Genomic DNA, 16,312 nt, shown 5'->3' with positions numbered 1-16,312 from the left:
GTATACAATACAACTATCATAGTATGAGCACGGATGGCCGGGTGGTCTAAGCGATAGACTTTTACTCCAGGGGTAAGTGGTTCGAGCCCAGTTGAGGGTTACTTTTTTTTTCTTAAATTTAATTCTTGTTTTTTACTTGAGCTTTTTAGATGCATTGTTTACATATATCAATTATTATTATTATTATTATTTATTTTATTATTTTATTATTTTATTATTATCATTATTATATTATTATCATTATTATTATTATTATTATTATTATTATTATTATTATTATTATTATTATTATTGATTATAATAAAATATAAAACAAGAGCACCGCCTTGCGGGTGCAGACCGCTCATCTATTTTCTTTTTAAAGGTGAAGGGACTCTCGTTTTCAATCACAAAGGAGGGAGGGGTGGAGTGAAGAGGGGTGTATAGTGTGCGGGTGTGGACATTTATTACATTATCTTCCAAAAATGCGAAAAAAAAATTAGGGGGGGGGAGATTCGGGTTGGGGGGAGGGGGGGTGGGGGGGATTCTTGGGTGCGATGGTTGGACGGTATTTCAAACATAAAATAATAAAAATAAATATTTGTGTTTTTTCACCGTTTCAAATAATAATTGGGGGGGTGGGGGTGGGGTGGGGTAAGGGTGTGGTGGTCATTTGTGAGATTATCTTTAAAAAAAAATTAGGGGGGGGAGGGGGGTGGGGGGGTATAGTGTAAGGCTGTGGTGGTCATTTGTGAGATTATCTTTAAAAAAAAATAAGGGGGGTGGGGAGGAGGACACGGGGGATGGTTTGGGTGGAGTCTATTGTGGTAAATGCTATTTCAAACATAAAATAATAAAAATAAATATTTGTGTTTTTTAACCGTTTCAAAAAAAAATTGGGGGTGGGGTGGGGTGGGGGGGGTATAGTGTGAGGGGTGTGGTGGTCATTTGTGAGATAATCTTAAAAAAAAATAGGGGGGGAGGGGGGGAGGGAGGGAGGGGGGGAGGGGGGAGGGGGGGAGAGGGGGGAGGGCACGGAGGATGGTTTGGGTGGAGTCTATTGTGGTATGTCAGGTAAGAGTAGTTTTGTCAAAGTATCAATCAAATCTAATCATAAATAAAGAAGTTATGGCAATTTTAGCAAAATTTAATAATTTGACCTTGTCACGGTCATTCAAAGGTCAAGGTAAAATTCAACTTGCCAGGTACAGTAACCTCATGATAGCATGAAAGTATTTGAAGTTTGAAAGCAATAGCCTTGATAATAAAGAAGTAAAGTGGATCGAAACACAAAATTTAACCAAAATTTAAGTAAAAAAAGGGCCATAATTCCGTAAAAATGACAACCAGAGTTATGCAACTTGACCTTTTACTGTACCCTTATGATAGTTTGCGAGTGTTCAAAGTATGAAAGCAATATCTATGATACTTTAGGGGTAAAGTGAACCAAAACACAAAACTTGACCAAATTTTTTATTATTTAAATTGCAAAGCGTTTCTAAAACAATATGTATAAATATGCAACAATTCGACGTGACATGTTTAGAGTTCACAGCGTCGGTATTTTGCCCATTAAACGTATACATTTTTACAGAAATAATCGCGAAATAAATACTTTAAGCTACACGTTTCTGTTATCGGGGTAAACAGAACAAAACAAATCATCCAACCTAGTTTCAACATTAATGTATGGAATAAGTTAAATTTTAAGCAAGAAACGTGTGAGATTTGTAAACATAAAGGACAGTATTTCAATTAAAAATGACCGTATGTAAACTTTCTAAGCTTATTACGCTGGATGGATGTTTATGTAATTATACTATTTTAACGGTTTGAACCGGTTAGCTATCAGTCGTCACGCTTGAAGTAGCAATACCTAAAGAGAGCAAGTACATGTGCATATTTCAACATTTGCAAAAAACAATAATTCCCAATGTCACACAAGAAAAGGCGCTGTAATGCAACAATCGAGATATGAATATAATGGGGATGACAAATACGGTTTTTATCACCGACTATATTGGAATACTGTAATCCAAAAACACACGATAGGGAGATTATTATTTTTTAATGTAAAGGAAACTATAAAATGTATTGGCCAAACACAAACAAATGCCTTTAAAATAAACACTTAAATCTGAGTAAACCGTCTTTGATTGGTTAATTGAAAGCGTTTGGAGGTTAAAACCTATTGAAAGACATACCGATTCGCACACTCAGCATATAATAACTCACAACACATACACTTGCAAATATAAAGCAACCGATTAAACCTACAGATATGCACTTAAAATTAAATGCAAAACACTAGTATATACTGTCGGTCTTTTTTTAATTCGACGACATATCTGTTTGATAGTCACCAGAGCAACAGAATGACATTCTTCGGAGGCATTAAGACCCCGAATTCCTAAACATAAATTCTTGTCAATTGAATGCGGATAAACACAGTATTTTTAGTCATTTAACTTAGCGCTATTTCATTTTTATAATACTTAACATAACTACTTCCGAATGTGTTAAGTATATCATGTACGAATTTTATGCAAATCATGACAGCGTACTCAAGACTTTAAGTCGGTGTCTGGTTGGAATGCGGTAAAGCGAACATTAGACAACCGAAAATTATACAATATGTAAAATGTGTAAATGAATCATCCATAAAATAGCTATTGCCTTATGTTATACTCTGGTTAATATCGAGTTTCTACGAGCTATATCCGGTGATGCCGTTTATGTCAAGCGATGAACACATTGATAATAAATATATATGTGCAAAAGAAAACAACACACACTGGAATGTTTATTAGCTTAAATTGTTATAACGCAAACTGCAATTCAAGAAGCGATAGTGTTTGAGTAGTATGGATAAATATAAAACAAACTTGGAATTAATTTAGCACCAAAGGTGCCAATGTAACAATTGTGTGTTTCAATGCTACGAGAAGACTTCGTTATTTGTAAATGTCAATTTTAATACGCCCGTTAACATATATGTATATTTACGTACTTTCCAAAGTATAAATCTTGCAACATAATATTTAGAAAAACGTTTATTGTCGGCCAATTTTAACAGCAAAATCAAATAATTAGTATGTGTTTATTTGCATTTAATTGTTTTGCATTTATTCATTTGCCGGTTACCAATGTTTTAACATTGTTATGTTATTAAAACACAATTACAGCAGCCAATGTAATGTCTGCGAAACAAAGCCCGGGTATGAATAGGTGCACCAGTATTGTTAACCAGTATCGACTTGAATATGTTTAGTTGTTGAACGCCAACCATCAAGTTGGCAGGTGAAATTTGTATACTCAACTGCAAAAAGTAACTTTGAAAATTGATTTCGTAAACATACGTTTACCTTGGTAATTATTTGTTTAAATGCTGCTAATTTTAGTTAATAGGACTGTTCAAAAATAAAAATCGACACTTGTTCATGTGTCATTTACCACGTCGGATGATATAGTTATGTACTATATGGTAGAGCTATGGCAGTACAATTTACCTGTATACATAATTGAAGTAGCCGTATGTTTTTTTCGCAAGATACTTAACAATTGTATGTTGACATGTTAAATTCTTGTACTGATACAATGAAACAGCAAGGTGCTTTTCGTCTATCTCATGACTGCTTATTATTTGTTTTTTTTTTAAGAATGCTCTGGTGACGGAATAACTAAACCGTCATGTATTGCTAATGCTCTAACATATCACTAATGTTGGCGATGCATGCTAGCCAAAATTGTCATGTGGTCTTAATATTTGCGAACTTAATACATGTAGTATAACTCATTATATACCTATGTTTAAAAGTAATGTTTAATACCCTGATATACATATTGATAAGTGTGTTTTATAATCGATTCCGGATATGTAGATATATTATCTTTGATATATGGAAAATTCAATTACAAAAGTTGAAGTTTTTCAAAACCATTATACTGCATCAGAGACACGCAAAGCACGTGTTAACGAACGCATTTCTTCCATATACTGATTAAGTCCAATAATACATTCGAAATATCAATATGTTTAATATTATTATGATCTGGTATTCGTTGTTACCTCACGTTGATTGCATAATTTAAATGATACATTCTGTATATCTTGTTTATAATTATAATCGCTGGGCGTTCATCATATGCACTTCACCACTGCGACCTGTAATTATGTTTAGTATTATCATGGTGAACCATTTACCAGACTGACGTTCGCACATTGCAGGAATGTTTGTATTTCGGCATGCACATCATTCAACATATTCTTCATACCATAGCTGGTAATTAGCTGAACCTCTGTTTTAAAAAAGAGCAATTCGAAAACATATCGGTTTTGGTTTGCCAAAGATGCTGCATTACAAATGAAAGTACAAATTCGGAATATATATGGATGATTTGAATTGATTTTATTGATTCCATAGTTGATATATATTCAAGTATTCCTCGCAAATACCATAACTGCAATGATTATTTGAAAATCTGGAATACTTTTTTGCAAAATTTTCATTTTATCAAAAACGTGAAAAGGCACCTTTAAAGAGCTGTATATATAATTAAACAAGATATGTCCGATTGACTCGTGCAATCATAAGTGAGCGATTTTGTTCATTTTCAGAAAAACTGTGCATAGCATTTTATTGCGGTGGAATTTGCATTTTAAATGCAACAATTTGTTTATGCGAGCGGTGATTGCTTGAAATACAGGTTCAATACTAGACAAAAGGCCTCGGTGTTAAGCAGTCATACACGATGCATAAGTAAAATAAATCTACCCATATACTATGCTTAGAATGTTATCATAAGCACCAAAATAGTGTTGGAACGGCGTTGATATTAAATGTAGAACAAAGTAGCAACAACTCATTAATGCTTCCCGAACTATGAAACGTATGTTCTGGTCAATTACGTTCGTACTAGTTTAGCTCGTTTCAGGTACGGAAGAGCCCAGACAGGCGTACTCGATCCATGTCATGCTTTACAATGTCTGGACTATGTACATCTTATGCACCTTTTAAAGAAATGTCATGTGTAATAAAGAAGATGTAATGCCAGGGTTCGGTCTCATGGAATCATCGTTGAAAACGTTTTCTGAAAAATAACACAACGCCTATTGCTCCTTCATTCCAGGAAATGCCATTTTGAATGATGTATCTAAAATGATCGTATTTGGTTTCATAAATCATACTAATGGATACCGTTTCCTGCACATTTATGATCACTTACTTCATTCAAGCTGAAAGTAATATTGTCAGATTAATAAGATATATTTTGTTGAATACTTGATAAAAAACACGTACCAAGCAGTATTTGCATGCAATGTGTTCTTACCAATTAACTCATCGGGTAACCAGTGTATACTCGTTTTTTAGGTGTACACTTTAATTTCCTTTAACCCTTTCCCACTTACATACGTATTTAAACGCATGTGTAGTCCCTTTTAAAGGTAACTTTAACATAAGACCTTTCTTACTAGATTTCAATTTCAAAGGCTTCATTTCCAACCCTAAGCTACTGATGAGCAGCAACCAGCATAAAACCTGAACTGACTGCGAGTTACTCGCAGGCTGTTCTGGTTTTATGCTGTTTGCTCACAGCCATTTGCACTTTGCATCTGAGTGGGAAAGGGTTCATAAACTTACTGCAACACAGAAAGGTTATATCAACGTAATCACCATTAAAGGTTATACTATGGGGTTACGCATTATTTGATGCTAAACTGTACGGCTATAACAGTCCACTTATATATCACAATACTGTTCGTGTGCGTATGCTTCCGTTTGGTAATGAACATGCAATAGTTCAGTAATAATAGTACTATTTACACACGACTACATTAATATGTGATATGGATATATATGTTTTCGATAAGATACCTTAATGTACCTTAACATAAATTGTACCAGTATATGATTTTTATTAACCATGTTTTCTTTGATTTAAGCGACTTACACTATTAAACATTCTTAACCAAACATCGCATTGATAAAATAAACGATACTGTGTAATCAATAAGAATAGCACCTTAACGACGGAGCAATTTGTATTCGTGCAATCATGGTACAACGGTTTCAGTCATGAGCATTGGGTGTAGTGTATGTGTATGCTTAGACAGCTTTTATTTAGTAATGTCATTATACATACGAAATAGTGGGACCGCCCGACTATAAGCCTCTTTTTCGAAGAGTTTTAAAGATTTCAAAGTTTCTGGGAGTCCCAACAATCAATAATTGGTATTAAGTGTCTTCATATTAAAATCCGTATTGATTAGCATACGCTTTATTATTCCAGACATTAGCGTTGCAGATGTTGTGAAGCGCTAAGCCGCTTATATTAGTGCACGTTGATATCGGGATGGTAAAGTACAGTTTAAGGAAATGTGTGTTCTTTTCAAAAGTTCCTTACAGGCTATGTCAATGTTAAGTATAAAGCTTTGGCTTATTTCAGCAGCTTGCTGAAGCATCAGATGGAATGGAAAGTTAATTGTGTGTTGAAGTAAAACACCTAACATTACTTGTAAATAGAGCAATATGAACCGAATGTCAACAGCCGACTGGACTTATTCATGTCATGGGTAATCTTGTAAACTATTTAAACATAAATACAAACATCACTTTCGTAGAACACAAATAAATTATGTTTGTTTATAACGAGAGTGCATTATATTAGTATGGCCATTGAAATTGCAAAGCCTTTCTGAAATAAAAACTGCATAAATCTCCCTTATAAATGTGCAACAATTCGATATGACATCTTTAGACTTCACAGCGTTGTTTTTTCCCTTTAATCATATACATCTTTACAAAATAATCGCGAAATAGACTTTTAGCTACACATTTCCGGTTTTGGGGTAAACAGAACAAAACAAAATGTCGAGCCTATTTTTAACATTAATGTATGCAAACAATGAAATTTGAAGCGAAAACCGTGTGTGCAATGTGTCAACATAAAGGACAATATTTCAATTAAGAATGACCTTATGTTAATTGTATAAGCTTAATATGCTGGGTGGATGTTCTTATTATGATGCTTTATTAACGGGTTTGAGCGGGTAAGCAATTACTGGTCACCGATATCTCTCTACATGACTGATCGAGCGTCACTCTTGTCTCGAAACTAAAGAGTGCAAGTAAATGTGTATATTGCATATTTTACAGTAAAATATGAATCTCACGTTCAGCATAACATAACTCGCAATATATACACGTGTAAATAAAAAGCAACCCATTCAACTCACAAATATGCACTTCCAATTAAAAGCAAAACAATATGATATAAATTCGGTTTATTTTCAATTGACTGCCTATGTGTTTGATAGTGACCAGAGCAATATAATGACATCATTCGGAGGCTTTCAGACCCCCGCATTCTTAACAAAAAGTTTAACGTTGCCAATTGAATGCGGATACGCATCATTATTTTTATTATTTAACTTATTTTATTTATTTGTTATGATACTTAACAGAACTAGTTCCGAATGCGTTGTATGTATAAGTATATCAATTTACACAATTTATGTTAATCATGCCAACGTACTCAAGACTTTAAGTCGGTGTCGGGTTTGACTGTGGTAAAGTGAACATAAGACTATCGTAAACTGTACAATATGTAAATGAATACACCATCAAGTAGCAATTTCCTTATGTTATAATCTGGTTAATATCGAGTTTCTACGAGATATATCCGGTGATGCAGTTTATGTCAAGAGATGAATCCACTGATAAAAAATATATGTGCCAAAGAAAACGTCACACAATGGAAAGGTTAATAGCTGAACTTGCTGTTATTCATACTGACGTGTCGCAATGCAAGAAGCAGATGTGTATGAGTTGAAGGGATACATACACAACACACTTGGAATTAAGTAAGCACCAAAGGTGCCAAGGTAACAATATTTTGTTTCAAGGTCCTATAAAGACTTCATTATTTGTAAAAGTCAATTTAAGTACGCCCGTTAAGTCCCCTTATGATAGTTAATAAGTGTTGCAAGTATGAAAGCAATAGCTTTGATACTGTAGGAATAAAGTGGACCTAAACACAAAACTTAACCAAATTTTCAATTTTCTAAGTATAAAAAGGGCACATAATTCTGTCAAAATGTCAGTCAGAGTTACATTACTTTGCCTGCCCAGTCCCCTTATGATAGTTAGTAAGTGTTGCAAGTATGAAAGCAATAGCTTTGATACTTAAGGAATAAAATGGACCTAAACACAAAACTTAACCAAAATTTTCAATTTTCTAAGTATAAAAAGGGCAAATAATTCTGTCAAAATGCACGCCAGAGTTATCTAACTTTGCCTGCCCAGTCCCCTCATGATAGTAAGTAAGTGTACCAAGTTTGAATGCAATAGCATTGATACTTTCTGAGAAAAGTGGACCTAAACGCAAAACTTAACCAAAATTTTCAATTTTCTAAGTATAAAAAGGGCACATTATTCTGTCAAAATGCATGCCAGAGTTATCTAACTTTGCCTGCCCAGTCCCCTTATGATAGTAAGTAAGTGTACCAAGTTTGAATGCAATAGCATTGATACTTTCTGAGAAAAGTGGACCTAAACGCAAAACTTAACCGGACGCCGACGCCAACGCCAACGCCGACGCCGACGCCGACGCCAAGGTGATGACAATAGCTCTTTTTTTTCAAAAAATAGATGAGCTAAAAATAATAAAATGAATAATCATCATCATCAGAAGAAGAAGAAGAAGAAGAAATAAAAGAAGGAGAAAAAGAAGAAGAAGAAGAAGAAGAAGAAGAAGAAGAAGAAGAAGAAGAAGAAGAAGAAGAAGAAGAAGAAAAAGAAAAAAGACGGCTGCGTTTATTTATACACAAAAATCATCTACTCGTTATATGTGGAAGCATGTTCATGTAAATGGAGCAGTAACCGATACAAATTACATGATTCGTGTGATTGTTGATCCATTGTGTTGTTATTTTTTGTATGTTCGACTTCTTATAACGATACCAACGCGTTTAATTCACATATTTGCGAAATTGTATTTTCTATCTTATCAGTACAATCAAATTAATGTAAAATTGCATGCGGTTTTATACAAATGGAACGAAACATTAATTGCATTTACTAAATTATCACATAAACGGTATTAGCACCTTTGTATTGATGTGTGTCACGGTTGAAAACTGCTGTTTTGAAAGAGTCAAGAGTTCTGTACACGTTCATAACAATTACGCGAGTTCAACTATTGACCGGGGTATCGCTTGTATAAATATTTAATTTTTAATCCGCCTGTGCATGAATGGCAACAATACAAGTTGACATAAACATACATCAAACCGATCGCCGTGGCCTAGTGGATAAGGCGTCCGCCTTGGGATCGGGAGGTCGAAGGTTCGAGCCCCATGGGGAGCGTTTGTTGAAGGATGGATGTTTGTCATGGGACTTGTTCCGAGATGGCCGGCTCGTGAGCCGCGAGCGTTAAACATGAATGGTTACCGACTTCTATCCGTCTTGCGCCTGGCATAGTGATAGGAGTTGGGAGGTACATGGTATACACTTTCAAAAGGGGTGACACTATAATAAAAAAGACCTTTACCTTAATCTAAAATCGACATGAAAAATCACTTCAACTAAAACTTGTCCAGTGCCATTAACGAGCACTTGTTCTTGTGTGTCGCTGACTTAATGCTTCATTACGTTTGTATTCATAATGTGATTACATTTGTTATTATTATATTATAAAATTATTCTTATATTTAAATATATACCACAAGTATCAACATTGCTGTGTAGTTACTGTCCTGTGCTGTAGTTAAAGCTCAACAATACAATATGTTATGATTGGTATTTATATACTACAAATTATTTGATTTATTTATGATTAATTTTTTTTAGAGATAGCCGCTATGATAACATCGACATGATGTTTTATAACATTTTCATGCATATTCATGCTCTGTTTGTTCATTCAATAAACCAAGAACACCTATTCATTATTATACTAAATCGAAATTAATTTCTATGTTAGTTTTTTTATAACAAACGTCGTAACTAATTCAAATACAACTACTCATACGGAAAACAAGCAAAATAAACGAACCAGATTCCAATTACAATTCACGTCAAATATTTATACCTTGCAATATGAGTCAACGTTTATAAACTTATCGTAAACCCTTAATCACTTTTTCAAATATAACTACACATACAGAAAAAAATAAAATACACGCACCATATTAATCCAATTAAAATTCTCATCCAATATATATAGCTTGCAATATGAGTCAACGTTTATACACTTATCATAAAGAAGTGAAACTCCAGCTGCTCCATATTATCTTAAAACCTTATTCACTCATCAAAATACAACTACTCATACGTAAAACGTAAAATAAACGAACCAGATTTGTCCAATAAAAATTCCCATCAAATATTTATACACTACGATATGTGATGGTTCAACGTTGTTCAGTGTTTATACATGTTTATCCAATAAATATTCACATCCAATATATATATATATATATGCTTCAATATGTGATTTGGCAACGTTTATGCAATTATAATAAAATACAACTACTCATACGGAAATAAAGTTTAAAAAAACTAACCAGATTTATCCAAGTAATATTCACATCCAATATATATACACTGAAATATGTGATTTCACAACGTTTTTATAAGGTAACCCATCCAATAAGACGCGCTGTTACACACGGGTAGTTACTATCGGGCCATTGGTCGATAGTCTCGTTCCAGCTCGCTGCGCACGGACTTGTACGGCAAAAGGCAAATGGATTAGCAAAAATAACGCATAGAAAATATATAACAGCTATCAAACAGGTGAAAAGACTTTGACTAATCATGTTTTAATCCCCCGACACATGAGAAGTGCGTTGAATATAAAATAATCAGATTTGTTTCGACATGATTTCGATTGAAAATATTAAAGGTACTCAGCATAAAACATCGTTTCTTTATAAAACAAAAATAACAAAACGGATGCCAGGCGGACCATGGATTCTCACCCAACGTAACCATGATAACGCGCGCACATTAAAATGACATACCTAAAGTTATTTGAAGTAGAAATGGCAATAACAGCCAACAACGCTTTATTACATATAACTGCGTGCGTTAATCAAAGTTTATGAGGTCCTTCCACGTCTGGGACTTTATGATATGTTGACCCGGAGTGTGACGCGATACTTATAACAAATTAACATACCAGACAAACGAATGCCGGGACGAATTTTTAAATATTGCTAAATCTTAGGCTATTTAGTTGTTACTGAAAGATTTTCAATGTTGACGTAGTCTTGTGTTGTGGGAGAAGTCGAAGTACTCGGCGGTAACTCTCCCTGTCCGGTATTTTGACCTTCAACCAAACTTACGTGACTCCGTGCACGGGTATACATCCGGGTCCCACTGCACTAAACGGACAGCCTACCTAAAAAGAATCTCATGTAGAATGCTTTAAATATAGCCATAAAATATACATGCATGGGCAAAGTTTTTATCGATATTCGTTAGGTAACAGGGCTTGCCTTTTAGGAAGCTCTTTGACTCCGACAGCGATTTTAAATTTAAAAGCACTTGTTCACATCTGTTTGTAGTTATAAAAACATGGCATGTAGGTACTAACATAAGTATACTATTAAGAATAATCAAAAGTAATTATAATATCATTGCTTTTTTGTCCTTTATGCTTAATTGGGATTCGAACTCGCAACCTTGGGAGCTATATCAAATGCTCTATAGCTGTTCCATTCAAGCTTTCGCACGTAGAGTACTTTAAAGATATGTTAGTAGAACAGTTGTTTAAGTATCGATGAAAAGCATTACCAGGAAATATTTTATCTCTTTGAATTACAATAAACACGACAGACGACACAGTAGTTTACATTTTTTCTAAGTTTAAATTGTTAATTCGCATACATGTATTTGAATACGGTAAATGCCTTCTTTTTAGCCTATGATTTTTTAATTTCTCATTTTTCAAATCTTTGAAGAAGTTCTTACAAAGTACATGTTCCTGTGTTGATGTAGTTAGTATTAATACGAGACGCGTTCTGGGAAAATGTTACTTAATGCACGTGCGCGAAGTGTCAGCCCGGAAAAAAATGTGCAGCCAGCACAGGGTAATCAGGGGCGAAATTTCCGCTTTTATTGTTTTTTGGTTGACATGAAGTCTTTTCTTAGCTAACATCCAGTTTCTGCGGAGAGTGTCGTTTCCGATTAGCCTGTGCGGATTGTACAGGCTAATCTGGACGTCACTTTAAGCACATGCATTAAGCATAGTTTTCCCAGAACGAAAACAATACAGCCGAGCTCCAACAATAAAACAAGTTTCTTAACAATCATTATTTACATATCCGAGTCATATCAAAACTAACATATTTCTACTTCAACGGTAAATGCGAACGCACTTCAAATAAGTTATCTAGAACAAATAATGTTTTTCGTTGGATTCATCTTGAATGACATTATGCCACACGCAAGAACTTTTATGGTCGTACATTGTTGACGTTGTTACGCTGTTGAATTGGTTTACGTTTACAAGTATGGGAACCAGCAACCAGGCATGGTATACATTAGGCCTCTTCAAGCTTAGGTAAACGCTGCAAACCCCACTTGAGGCATGTTTAAATAGGATTGCGGCCCAGTCAACACAATATAACACATTACGGAGCATTACAATAGTATCATAAAACACATGTATTGCCGCTCAGCATTCTGAGCTATAAGAGATGGTAGCGTTGCACAAATTATGTCATCCACTAAGCAGCCCCGACACAAGCGCTCAAAGAGCCCGAAACACAAACACAGAGAGCTGTTTACTGCTTGATATACCTTGCACAAAATACATCATAATATAGGTATAAAACACAGCCTTTGTCCGAATTTATACGGATTGACCCTAGCGGCTGAGTGCAGAAGCTCAGAGACTGTACGACAAGACAATAGTTGTGTATATACTACAGTGTACATAGACAGTGGAGGACAACACGATACTGGTTGTGGAAACGATAACCTTTTGTTCAACTCTACAGATCTGGTAGAGGCTCGTCTACATAGGCGGTGAAGATATACAACAACAACAACATGGCCGAGAAAAACTGTTATTGTTGGCGTCAAATAAATCACTTTCAATAGCCTTAAATATCTTTCTATTACATAATTAACAGATCAGGAAAACACTTATACTTCCTTTGTAATGTGTATACAAAAGAAAATCCACTTAAGCCAAAGTCTCACGTTTGCCGGTTGCCCCGGTCCATACCAGTTTGCTAACCCCGGTCGACCGGCAAAGACCGGGATAATTCGTAGATTTTTTTTAACGCAGTCACACTTTTTCACGGTGCCGCCCCGGTTGAAGCCGGTCAACAGCCCGGCAGAGTCCCAGTCAACCCGGACTGGCAACGGTTTATCCCGTAGAAGCGCCGGTAGAGCCCCGGTTGTCGTCGGTAGTGCCCCGGTGAAAGCCTGCAGCGTCCCGGCATAGCCCCGGTTGTCGCCGGTAATGCCTCGGTTGGGCCCCGGTGAAAGCCGGCAGAGCCCCGGTATACCGTAACACCGCCGGCACTCACCTTGTCTATACCGGCATCAGACCCCGGCAGAGCTACGGAAACGCCCCGGTTTTACCCCGGTCGTCGCCGGTAATGCCCCGGCGGAGCCCATGTGAATGCCGGTGGCGTTCCGGCAGAGCTCCTGTTTTCTTATAAACCGTAGCTATACCAGGACTCTAACGGCATTCACCGGAGCGTTGCCGCCGCGCTTCCGGGATCTGTATGGGCCCCGGTGGAGCTAAGGTGCCGTCCCGGTTGTTCCCGGTGCCGTCCCGGTTGTTCACGGTGACGTTCCGGTCGTTGCCGGTCCTTCCCGGTGACTCCCGGTCATCCCGGTGGTATTAAAGATTTTAATACTTTCCCGGTGGAGCCCCGGTTTTCCCCGGTTCATCCCGGTCGTCCCCGATGGAGCCCCGGTTTATCCCGGTAGAGTACCGGTTCATCCCGGAAGATCCCGGATCACGCAAAGGGGCTCCGCCGGCATCATAGTGAGACTGGGCCTTTACCCTGATAAAGAACGGTGTACAGATTGTGTACGTTGTCTCAAGTAGAACTTTTCGCGCTCGATTTGAATAAAACTTTAAATACTCATGCGAGGTCAAGGGAAATGATTTAAAACAACCATTTCAACCAACCAAACCACTCGATCGTCACGTATTTTGCTATATTACACTTTTCTTTGACGTGAAATTATGGCATTGATAAGGGCTATAATTTTGGCGGTCAGTAAATAAAGTACCATACTACAAATCGCAACAGCTTTATAAAACTCGCATTAAACAATAAAAAGCATGTATGTTTACAAATATGTATGCAGCTTATAGACATGATATCGTATAACTAAAACTAATGTGCAAGATGGTGTGCGTGTTTGGCTCTATATATTGTAAGCCATTATCTATATAATGCATTAAATTGCTTTAAATGGCACTTGCTTGTTTCTTTGTATAACCTCCTCCTTTTATACGCCTGTTTAAAACAAAACGAAACAACTGCGGTGGGCGGGAGGCTTGTCCAGAATGATGTCTCCTCTATATTTAAAACGTATACATCTGATTTACATGAAACGAGTTGAACGTGTTTGTGGTTATCATTTCTCAGCCACATCGCTTGAAGAACTTCTGGACTATGGATTGTGATAATAATATAAACTGAAGATGTAGCTATTTAAAAGTCCTGGTTACATTGACAAATGATCACTTGACCTTGTTAATAGAAACGTTCTAAATAAGATAATGCCATTAGGATAAACGAAACTCACTTTGGACACACACTGTGTTATCAATGAAAATGGACAAATTAATCAGACAATGCATGGACATCGTTGGAAAAGCTGTGACCTCTAATTTCCACCTTTTATGAATATGGGACAGTGTTCTTTGTGAATTACACTTATTCACTCTGCCTTATTTGTAAAATAACCGGATTATGAGCTTAACCTATGATTGCTTTTACAATATACACAATCGCGATGGCTGTAAATGCGTAGTTTTATAATGGAAATTAACCAAATACATGTAGTTCAAACTAGTCTGTGCACGATACATTGTAAAAATGCTTCTACCATCACCAAGCAATTTTCAAATTACCGTAGACAGTTATTTATTGAATTTCACTGATTTGTCTATACTTCATAGATAAGAGTTGTTTGATAAACTTGTTATACCTATTCATGTGAAGTTTTTTTTATAATGCTGTTAATATTGAGAGATCACATACTCTATCATCATCAATCCTCTCTGCGCCGTCTGGTGCTTGAGGCGACGGCAAGGGAGCGCCACTTTGGCCTGTCAGCTGTTGTTGCGAGTGCTGTCTGCAGAGTGAGGCCTCTGTTCTTGAGTTCTCGCTCCACGGTTCGGCGCCACGTCTCTTTCGGTCGTCCACGGTTTCTTTTCCCCTGTGGAGTCCATCTCAGTGCCACCCTGGGTAGCGAGTCGGGTGGCATTCTGCAGACGTGGCCTAGCCATCTCCAGCTCCTCAAAGCGATGGTTTCAGCGATGCTGTTTGCGCCAGCTCTTTCACGCAGTTCCATGTTCGTGATCATGTTTGGCCAGAAGACTTTCATGATCCGGCGCAGGCACTTGTTCTGGAAGACTTCCAGTTTGCGCTCGATGGTAGCAGTGGTCTTCCAGCACTCAGACCCATATAGAAGGACACTCAGCACGTTTCTCTTGAAGATGCGGAGCTTGGTGTGCATGCTAAGACTTGTGGTCCTCCAGATGGTCTTCAGCATCGCGAAGGCTTGATTGGCTTTGCTGATTCTCGTGTTGATCTCCCCATCCTTCATAAGTCCAGTTGCCTGGTCTGCTTCGCTCCCGGCGCCGTTTGTCGTTTGTTCCCTCGTTGTCGTTTCCGTAGCAAGCATTTTTCCCGGGGTGGGGTTGCTAGCGCACATACTCTATATTGTAAAAGAATTTTAAGAGTTAAACGTTCCACACAAAACAATTTTGTATATGGCATTTTAGGTAGATTTTGTTCAGCAAATCAAAGATATATTAGAATTGTTAGATATTGGTTAAAATTGTTAATAAGCAATTACAACAAATACACTCGAATAGTATATAATATGTTAAAAGCTGATGCAGATACTGAGTATATACCCTGATAAAGCATCTTGGGTTACTTTAGTCCGAGATTTACTGACCTCAATGGGCTTCTACGAAGTATGGCTTTCCCAAGGAGTCGGTGATATTGATGTTTTTATGAATATTTTTAAGCAACGTCTTCGTGATAGTTATATCCAGTTATGGCACCATCGTCTGGATAACTCGACCCGAGCAACGTTTTTTCGGGAGGCAGTCGACTTTG

The 16,312-nt window shown here is 36.7% G+C and overlaps 1 protein-coding gene across 1 annotated transcript in view; it reads right to left on the bottom strand.

The window, feature by feature from the left end:
- LOC127832382 (beta-1,4-mannosyltransferase egh-like) overlaps positions 1-10,681 on the bottom strand; it is a 67,054-nt gene extending 56,373 nt beyond the window's left edge. Inside the window, exon 1 of the mRNA XM_052357830.1 lies at positions 10,547-10,681. The gene's annotated coding sequence lies outside the window, so the exon portion shown is untranslated. The remainder of the gene's footprint in view (positions 1-10,546) is intronic.
- Positions 10,682-16,312: the final 5,631 nt, after the last annotated feature.

Source organism: Dreissena polymorpha, chromosome 5 (assembly GCF_020536995.1).
Source record: "Dreissena polymorpha isolate Duluth1 chromosome 5, UMN_Dpol_1.0, whole genome shotgun sequence".
NCBI classification, from domain to species: Eukaryota; Metazoa; Mollusca; class Bivalvia; order Myida; family Dreissenidae; genus Dreissena; species Dreissena polymorpha.
Note: the sequence above shows the minus strand (reverse complement) of the source record. Positions and strands in the feature narration are given on the sequence as shown.